We start from the raw sequence: 11,085 nt of genomic DNA on the forward strand, positions 1-11,085 counted from the left end.
TGATCAGCTACTCAGCCTTCTTGCGAACCTTGTACTGCAAACATGTCCACTCATCACACTAGAAATCTCCCTGGGTGATGATGAACACACAAGCTATCACATGAATCAAGTTCCTCTCCATTCATCACACCCCAAATGGTATCATGCATTCATGATGCTAGCATCCTTTTTAAATTCTTGTGATAACTATGATGCCTGCACAATTTTTCACTAGTTGTAGGAAGGTGGTCCGTCATATCTAGCTCACATCAACTTGGTCCAATTGTGCATAACATTCACAAATAGTTCAAATTGCAAATTGGGAATCTGACGTCTCAACTAACTCATTTGATATTTCTCTATCTTGGGTGACTGTCATTTGGCTTATCATTTTCCCATCAACACATCCGGTTACAGTTGCTTCGCGCTATTTGATGTTCATTGTTTAACATCTCCCCCTTCATATTTCCGTTAAGTAGATGAGGCACTTTAGGCCGCGCTGATGGTTATGGAAGGTACTCATTGTCTTAGCATGACTATTGAGAATGATCAGATTTATTTTTCCTTATAAGATTCCCATCATGATCTCATCTGGAAAATTGAGAATTCATCCTCTCAAAGATCACGAGGCTTTCCAGATAGCCACCGTGAATTCTATGATCCAATCACTCAATGGCTAGAACAATCTTACTTGGCAAGCTTTGTTGCAGGCAACAAGTTTCAATCCTTTCGTGCACTTTCTAAGAAGCTCGGTGCAAACGAGGACGCACCTGCAAGAGGATTCCGAGGTTTGTTGAAAAGTGGTATCTATCAAAGAGGTAAGCATGTGCATTGGGTAAAAGTAGTGGTTGTGACACGTCTTTCTGCCCATAGGCAAGACCTTCCTTCCCATGTGAAAAAATTTCAAGTATCTGTATTTTATGTTGCACATCATTCGTATCTTTGTGGAAGCAGGTTGGGAACGACTATGTGTTGGCATTATGATGCATGTGTTGTACTTGATGGCAACCCACTTGTAGCAGAACAACTCACTTGTATATGGTAACTAGATGAATCTACAGGAGAGATATCAGCTGTGACAGAATGCATGGAAATTGTGTTTACAGATGTGACAAAATGCAGGGCAGTTCAAAGGAATGAGTTCATAAGTAATGTACAATGGAAAATCACATTATAACAGGTCTATTCAGAGGGAACAAAGTAATGGTACAAAAGAATAGGATGACAGAACAAAGGACTACAGATCAGACTCTAGAGATTGAAGAAAGAGAATGGTTTAAGAAGTATACATTGGTTCACTTTGTCCAAGCAGCGTACACACGTGGGTTAACAGAACAAAAGGAGCGTATATGTATGCACGCACTTTCATACAAGGAAAAGCACGTATGGGATGGAAAATCAAGGTTTTGGTTCGAGGTATTGGTCCAAGGTTTTGGTTCGAGGTATTGACAAAGGATCTAAGTATATAAGAAGGAGAAGATCGAAAGGCTAAGTGCACAAGTAATGAATATCATATGAACTGTTAGATCAAAAGAAATTATGCATGTTATGGGTTTCTGATGCTTTTCTTGATCTAGACTAAGTATGCACCTGAGAGTTTGATGATGGATAAGATCTAATGATGGATCAAGATCATAATGACTTATCATTATGAGATCTGATAATGGATAGTCTAGATCTGAGTGCTAACTAATGTTTTGTGCTTTAAATGCTATGATATGGGTATATCTGAAGACTGGAATAGCTGTGAAGTTATAAGTTTTTATCTGCAAATCTGTACGCTGGTTCACCTTGGTGAAGGCACGTATACACGTTGGTTCGACACTTCCAAGTAGCGTATGAAAAAGAAAAGCCTGTTGTTCATGATGATTGATCTATCTGATCGGGTTGTTGTTTTACTGTTGTTGTCAATGATTTCTTCTTAGATCTGAAAGTAGAATTGAATGCATAAGGAGATTGAGTATGATTGATTGATTGAGTGAGAAGGGTGATTTTTGTTGTTGTCTATTTAGATATTTGTAATTTGACAGTAGATCTTCAGATTGTTACTGGTTGGTACAGTTGTGGTTTAGAGCTTTTATGATTCAGTATCTTTAGAGGTATACACAGGTTGGGCTAAAGGAAGTAGTGTATACACACAGGTTAGCTTCTTTAAAGGAGCGTATACATTCTGACACATGAGTTTTTCATGTTACAATTGGTTCTGGTTGTTGATGCAGTGTTTAGGGTTTAGATTTGTGTAATGGCTACAATGATCTGTCTATTCTAGTTGATTGGTTGAATTTGATTAAGTTTGAATGAATGATTGATTAATTTGTGATTGTTTGATTTGTATGTTATGTTTCAGTGAATGATTGATTCAGTTGTGTCAGAGGTTCAGTGATTTTTGATTCAGTATGTCAGATTTTTAGTGATTGATTGATTCAGTTATGGTTGATTCAAGATTGATGATTGGGTTTTAGATATATTAGAGAATGATTGAGTTTTAGTGATTGGTTGATGCAAATTGTATTTGATAATGTATTCAGGTGATTTGATTTTGAGCTTCAATGTTATTGATGTCCAGTGTGAAAATTTGATTAAACGTGGCCTACAATTATGTTGTTGTTGTTGTGTAAGAGTACAGTAAAAAATTTGAAAATTTCCCTGGAGGATCTGGAGGATGGAGCCTTCGTGAGGAAGTCAAGCTTCCTAGTAGTGGTTGATTTGATCAGGGGTTTGAGCTCCCTTCCAGTAGCAGCTGAGAACTTGAGTTGTAGAGCCTTATGTGAACGTATCTTGTACTTATGTAAACTACGCCTAGTACTAATAGATATAGGTTGTTAGCTTCCAGTAGAAGCTGGAGAATGAGAGATGGTTGTTGTAGGCTTCTGTAGGTTGAGCTACGTACTTGTATGATGTCTGCACCAGTACAAGATTGTAAACAGATTATTATTTATATTAAAAGAATACAGAGACAATAACATCAGGTGGTTTTTCTCCCACATTAGGTTTCCACCTTAAATCTTGGTGTTCATGTGTGTTGCTTACGTGTGATGGTTTATTCTATTATTACTACACATGGTTACTATTTAATGTTTAATAAAGTACTGATGCACTGATTAAATATCAACATATGATGAATTAACTGAATCATAAGTTCACTAGATATATGCTGGTTTCCTTAAGAATAGTTGCGTGCACACACGAGTTCCCTTCACTGACGTAGCGTATATAAATCTAATTATGGAAATGAAAAAGTTATTGATTTGCAAATATTGACTCACCCCCCCTCTCAGTATTATTCCCAACACTACGGTGGCTTCACTAGAAATTTCATTACACATAACCCCGACTGTCTAGATATTAGGATAGGAGTAGGATTAGTTGTGCCTTATTCTTCCTTTCCTTGCACTCGTCTTGCACTTGTTCCCCATAGTTCATCCTCGTTGTCTCATTCTGGTTTTACAACATGTTTTCTTTAGTCATTTTGTTGTCTTGTCTTTCTATTTTGGTTTCATGGTTCTGTGTCTTCTTTATTTTTGCTTTGTTTCCTTCCTTGTTCAGTTTTTCATTTTTTTCACTACGTGAATAATTGTTGTGCCTGGACCTGCATCTTGGCTCCTGAATGTGTATGTGGCTGATGTTCAAAGAGTCTTGTGACACTACAGCCCTTGGCTAGTCCCGTGTCTGTCTTCCTTGTGTTTGGTTGTAACTTTTGGATGATGAAGTCTTGGCGGAAAATACTATCCATCCATAAGGAGAGATTTGGTTCAACCATGAGCCTATGTCCAATCTGGGAACTTCATGGTTGTACTCAGTTTTATGCTTTGGTGTGTTCAAGATTATCCAACTAGTAGAATTGGAGAAGGAGAAAAATATAAATGTGAAAACCTAAATCTGAGGTCTTTACATGCTTCTCTGAAGGAACAACCTCTCCTTCTCTCAATAAGCCGAGATCCCTCTTCCACCCCAAAAATAAATAAGTGCCTATGCACAGTTCTCTTTCAAAAATAACAAAGGAAAAAGAAGAGAAAGGCTTCCTGTGTAGAGAGGTGAAGCAAGCAAGTCCACTTGGGTACTGTCTAGGCTCGTTGGCAGTAGAGCAATGATTTTGTTCTTGCGTGAATCCTCTGGGGTACTGTCCAGGCCTGCTGGTGGCAGACCAACACCAGAGATGAAAAAATATACTCTGAAAATATTAAGCTCGCGAGCTAAACTACCCTTCCCAATTCAAAACACTGTGATCTCGCTAAGTCTTGTGTTGTGTTCAACTGATTTGGTACAAGGAAAACCATGTCTATCCATTAGGTAAGTGGGGAAGCCAAAGTAATCTACACGATGAATCAATACTCCTTGATCGACCAAGGCCCTACACTAAATGAACCAAGAGAGAGAAGATGGAATTCAACTAGTGTGTCACGAAGTGTTGTAGTGGATGCAACACCCTCCAAAATTTTGGATCCTGTGATCACTCATTCCTTAGTCACTTATTTGGTAAGTTGATTATCTCAAGCTTCCCTCTTCAGTCGTAAGAGTCATTCATGTTTTTATCTTTCTATAACATGTGTCATTTTTGGGCAGGGGATTATCACTCATCATGCAAAGGGAATGTTTGTTTTTGATTAAGGGGAAAAGCTTTGTGAGAATGGGTTGTTCTCACCATATAGGCATTGTTGGTATCAAATTATGATTGTCTATTTCACTTAAAAAATCCTCTTTTGATTATCATTTTTGAGCATCTAACCTTCATATTCCCACTATAATCCTTAGAAACTAAATGATATGATGTCATTATCATTATTTTTAGCTTGAAATTAATTTTTGAAATTATTGTGTTAAAAATGACATTTTCTAGAAATTTAGAAGAAGTTGTAACTCCCTGTATTTGCTCCATGGTTTGACATGTTGCATAACAGGTTGGAGAATTTGAATATTGTGAGCATGAAGCTAAATGTACACGGATGGTGGATTACCTATCCACTTTCGAATTTGAAGAAAATAGGTGTCCAGTCAACGCTGGTTAAACCCAGCCACTTCTGTAGAATTTCTAGATTTTGTGAACAAAATAATTTCTATTTTGAGAATTTTTCCATAAATGAAGGAACTGATCCAATTTCAACCTTCTTGGATGTAATTAATAGAATTATGTTAGGATAATATGGAGTAGGAATAGCTTCTTTTGTTTATAGGATTTGTGATAAATAACCTAGGAGAAAAAACTATGTTTCTGCTAGATTTTGGACATGAAAGTACAGTTTATGTATTTTTAATCCATAGACTTAATACAGACTTCACTATCGAGTTTATGCCTTCAGATCCAATAGCCATATTCTTCTGAATCGTTTTACAGTGTGCTTGTGAAGTTTTTAAGGGCCCTCATCACTATGCTGGTACACTCTACCTTAAAGTTTCTTTACTACTTGCATAGATAGATTTAAAATTCAGAGGTTATTTATGTGCTGTAAGAAAGGTTATGTTATTGAAGTTGTTAATTGGAAAGGATTTTCATTGGTTGTGAAAGAGCCTTGTAAAAGGACTCAACCAATACTAATCTTGAAGATTGATATATATTCTTGATGTTGCATAATTTTGATATTTGCTTATTGGTTTTAATTTCAAAGATAGTTCATGGTTTGATTTCCAAGTGATTTAGATTTGTAATTGTTAAATTCAATTTGCAATTAGATAAGTGATTCTTGTAAGGGATTCAATTGTCATTGGTTTGCAACGTTACTTATCTTATTTGTTGCTTGGATTAGTTAGGTGTTGAAATTGCTTTGAATTGTTATGATCCAAAGATTGGAAAGGATTATATTGAGCAAGATTCTTGTAAGGGAATGATAGGATTTTTAACCAGTCATTAATACTATGTTTTTGTTACCTAGGAAATTAGAATTTCATTAGATTTGTTTTCATCTAAATTGATGCTTAAGTGTTTGAAAAGACAAGGAAGGACCTCTTGTAAGAGAGCATTGTTAATTTCATTTCACTAGGCTATCATTAGAACCTTAGATCCTTCTAGATCTATATACATTAGATGAGTGCCTCTAAGTGTAATTTCCCGGTTGATAAAGGAATTAAGAGCTTAACTTACCTTAGTAAGTAAAGAAAGACCAAATAGACATGTTTCACACTTATCTCACACACTAACTACATAATGCACATAAATCCCAACCTCCCTTAGCATTTAAAACTACGTAGTGGGTTTCCCCCAGTGTCCTTCCCTCAGTCGGAACCCACCATCTCCAAAAACTACGTATTTTTGTCCCTGAGTTGTCTTGTCTGCCTTGCATCCTGAAACTGTGCAAAGGTGTCCTCCCAGGACCTCACCTCGCAACAATGCCTTGCATCCTAAAACTGCACAGTTTATACCCAAGTTGTTCATTCTGCCTTGCATCCTGAAATGTGCAGATGTGCCCTCCCAGGGCATCATCCCGCAACAGTCATTACCCACTGAAATTGTGCACATATGTCTTTCAATAAACATAAGAAGGGTGACATCCTAGAGGACTCTCAAGGAGCTGAGGAAGAATATAAGCAGACCAAGGAACCCAAGGTATGATAGAAGATCAGGACCACATGAAGACTCCATTTGATGCACAACCCTTTGGAGATAAGGTATGGAAAATGAAGCACATCTTTTGAAATACCTGTCTTAGTATAGCTTGAAGGGCTTCTTATCATTTTCATATCATTCTGTCTTTAATGGCATGCATGGTTGCAAGCACTAAAAGTTATTCCATGTGTTTCCTCTACGTGTCTTGCCCCCTTTCGCCTGTTGGATCAGTCATCATCTTTTGACATGTCTGGTTGTTATGTCATGTTTGCGAACCGTTCTAGTGACCATGAAGGTTTGTCTTTGTGTATACAAGTTTTCCTAACGATGTGAACACCTATCATACTCATACAGAATGTTTTAATCACTGTCGCGCAAGTGTCATCACAGATGTCCAAAGGTCTATCCCAAGTGTCGCACTTGTCGCACTAGACAGTCTCACAGAGGGTCTTGATTTGCAATTTTTTTCATGGTGGTCAGTTTTTTCATGTTGTCAAAGTATGCTAAATGTGTAATCACAATGTTGAGTCATCACAAGTTCACTTGCATCTCACACTTAGTCATTTTCCTGAAAGTCTCTCGATAGAAAACCTTCACTTCACATAGCTCTGATTGAGTTGCACTGCGCAGTCTCAACCCTTAGTGGTTCTGCTCTGCTTCTTGGAACTGTGCAATGCTTGAGGTTTTCCTTTGGGTTAGTTGCACTACACAATCCTTGAAGTGAGCATCCTGTCTTCCTTCCGAGAACTACGTAGAAACTGCCTCACTACCTATCTAAACTTTGCACTTCTCAAGAACAGTCATTGAGCCTACTTCTTGCTTGCTGGAACCTCGCATTGCATAGATACCTGAGCTTGCACTGCTCCCATAAATTGCATAGATATGTCCTCCTAGTGACTTCCCTCATCTGGGACTCACTGCTCACAAAAATTTCATAGAACTATCCTCTGCTCCCTCTGCTTTCTGGACTTGTCTTCCCTTTGGAAACTGTGCATGGGTGTCCCTGAGGGTCCCACCTTGCAGTTTCCGTTGGTGTCCTTTACTACACAATTCTTCCTTTGAGTGGCCTCTGTGTAGTTTTCCCTGAAAATGAATACAATGCCCCAGAGTTCCTTGTCCAAGCCTGATCTGCGCTTTGCACAATATCAGTGACCAGTCCTCCCTCCCTGTCACCTAGAACTTCGCAATGCGTAGTTACTGGGCCCTCTTCCCAGTCTGTCATCTATCTCGGGCCTGATACGTGGAAAACAATGCATCATGCTAGACTAGGAGGTTTTTGTATTATATGTCATCCTGTCATGATTGAATTATAGGCACAAGTACACTGATAGATCATGGTGAGACAACAAACATGATTAATAAGGAGCGCACATGCTAGAAGACTTACTTGCAGCTGGACGGAAAAACATAGTAAATCAAACAGTAAGCGAAAGGAACACATGCATGGAACCATCCTGCAATACCAATACCATTGAAGACCCCGCAACATCAAGCCATGCGGAGGAGAAGAAAAAGCAGACACGAGAGTACATCCATCACTTAACAACGCAAAAGCTTGACATGGACACCATAGCCAGCCAGTACATGTCAACAGTGTCATATCAAGTTGTGTCATGAGTTATCAAGGCCAAATCACTACTATGGGCCATTTATGTTGTAATTGAATGTAATGTACAGTGGAAATCCAATGGATGCACACATGAAGATGAAGAGTCATGTCAGTTGAAAATTCATAGGAAGTTGAACGGTCATGAGGGTAGTCATTGAAGTTAAATTGTCGTCACCCTGGCTCCTCCCACATATCCTTGAGAGTTTACAGTCAGTTTTTTGAGGAGCAAGGAGTGGCTCCAATGTCCCACTTCTGTGACTAGTGATGTATGGTGTACATATGTGTCTTGGGACTTTTGCTTAATTCAGAAGACTGTTAAGGCCAACGAGTTTCCATGCATGTTTTGTAGATGTTTGTAAGACTATTCTTTCGGCATTTGTAATGCATGTTTGTTTCACCTGTACTAAGATAGTTGAACTACTTCGTCTGTTTTAGTACTTACATTGTTGGGAATGTGTTGTGTTGGTTATCACCACTGTCTCATCCTTGTGGACTACTCTGCGGGATACTAGACAAGCAACCTTTGTGTATTGGTTTTCACCATTGTTACATCCTTGTGGATTACTTCACGGGATACTGGACATACCATATTTTTCTTCTAGTTATAATGACCGCCACATCCATGTGGACTACTCCGTTGGGTGGTGTACGTGTTTTCCCCTTCACTTCGGTTTTAACAACCATCACATCCATGTGGACTACTCCTCTGGTTGATGTACGTGTTATCCCCTGCACTTCAGTTTTAACGACTGCCACATCCGCTATGGACTATTCCACTAGATGTTAGATAGACCTTTCCAATTCACGTGTGTCTCTTCCTAGGTGGTACTATTACCTCTCACTTAGAGGCTCACTTTAATCTCCCCCTTTTAAGTAAGAGAACCAAGATACAAGTTACATTATGCACTCACCAGTCACACTTACCTTGTTGTTTGAAGATACCACTGCAACACTCTCATGTGATGATAGTTAGAGCCAAGGCATGTCTCTAAGTATATGGTAACTAGGCCTTTATACTGGATGTGATTCCTACACCAAACAGTGTGAGGTCTAGTTGGGACTTCATATTGGGGAGATCCCATTAATGTTGGTGGGTCCAACACTGTCAGTGGTTTCCAAGGATTATAGGGATTGATAAACTCCTTTATAAACCTATCATTTCTCCCTCAACCCTCCAATCCTCCCCCTTACCCTTGGTGGACCAAGTCCCTTGCTTAAAGAGCAAGCAAGTTCCACTCTTTACTCCATTAGTGGGAAAGGGATCTCAGGGTCACTCCTCACCTATCCATTGACATCTACTTTACAAAGTGATCCCTACTCTTCCGGGACTCTTCCCATCGGTGAAAGTCCGTAAAGAGCAAGGATACTTAGTTGTGGTGACAGTGGGATAAGCCCGCAACATTGACCTTGACCTAGCAGTTTCCCTCTTAGGAACCCATTTTAAGTCTCCTACTGGTTTGAGTGGTAGCATTTATGGCATCATTGCAAAGGACAAGACATGTGTTTTTTCCTCGTATTGTTGACCTAGGTTGTCATTGATGTCAATATGGAAATATTCTAGATACTAGATGACGATATGAAGCCAAGGGGAAGCAGAGCAGATCCATGAAGAGACTGGAGCAAGGCCATCAGGATAGCCAAGCCATAAGCAAGAGAGGCATATTGCAGAATATCAGAACAAACATAGGAGGTCTCTTTGAAAGACATTGCTAAGCCAAAGGAGCCACATTGGAGCAAGAGGAGCCATATTGGAAGAGCATTGCATGTAATACATGCCAAGAAGAACCAAGAGGAGCTATAAAAGGAGCCATATATAATATCATATATATATGCCAAAACAGAGCTACAGGATGCCATATATATATGCCAAAGAAGTACAGGGCAACAAGAGGAGCAAACAGAGCCATCGGAGGAGCCAAGAGGAGCAGACAAAGCCACCAGAGGAGAAACATAGCAAAGAGTGGACAGAGCCAATGGAGGAAGCAAACAGAGCTATCAGAGCCATCAGAGAAAGCAAAACAAAGTTATCGGAGGAGAAAAGGATGCATTTACACTATCGGGAGCTATCAGAGGCCAAAACCCATCTATATATGCATTTAACACTATCGGCGGCAAAAACATATATATACGTGCATTTACACTATCAGAGGCAGAAAGACTTAGTTGGATTGCATATACACTATCGGGGGCAGAAAGACTTAATTATATGAAATACACTATCGAAGGCGCAAACAGAGGCCAAAACATATATATAGGCAAATACACTATCGGAGGTGGAAGACTGAGCTATAGTGGAATACACTATCGAAGCGGCATATATGAAGATACGTCCCTGGTATTCCGCCTGATCTCCTCCTGCACAAGATCTGACCAAAGTCTCTCCATCCTGGCAATTTCTCCCGACCATTGACAGAGTCCTGATAGGAATGCCAACTCTTCGGAAGACCAAGGAGAGCCAAGCTCACAAGTCCTCATCATCGACAGTCACCCCCACACTTCCTAGGTCATCTCGACATTGAGTGAACTTCGTGAGATACTTGGGCATACTATCTCCTTTCTCACACTTAAAGGTTTTGAGTTTATCCTTGAGCACCAACTTCCTCTGGTCACTCTTGCTTTGCAATAGATCTATCAACGCTTTCCACATCAAGTATGGAGAAGCCTTTCCATGCAGGCTGGACACAATGTGATCCTTCACGCCCTCCAACAGAATCCTTCGACACTTTGCTGTCTTCTTTTGAAAACCTCAACGTGAGCAGCATCAGTAGGCTTTGGGACCTCAGCCTCTATGAACTCCTTCAGCCCATTGTCATCTAACACCGCCTCCATCCTGTCTTTCCATGCAATATAATTTGAGCTGCCTTCAAGAGCATACTCCAATCGCAATCCGTTGAAAGACATTTCAACTTTGACACCAAGAAAACACTGCTGCAAATTCGAATTCCACCAGCTCAAAACT

This window comes from Pinus tabuliformis, chromosome 4_1 (assembly GCF_031772625.1).
Source record: "Pinus tabuliformis cultivar Carrire ecotype Pingquan chromosome 4_1, CPIR1, whole genome shotgun sequence".
NCBI lineage: Eukaryota > Viridiplantae > Streptophyta > Pinopsida > Pinales > Pinaceae > Pinus > Pinus tabuliformis.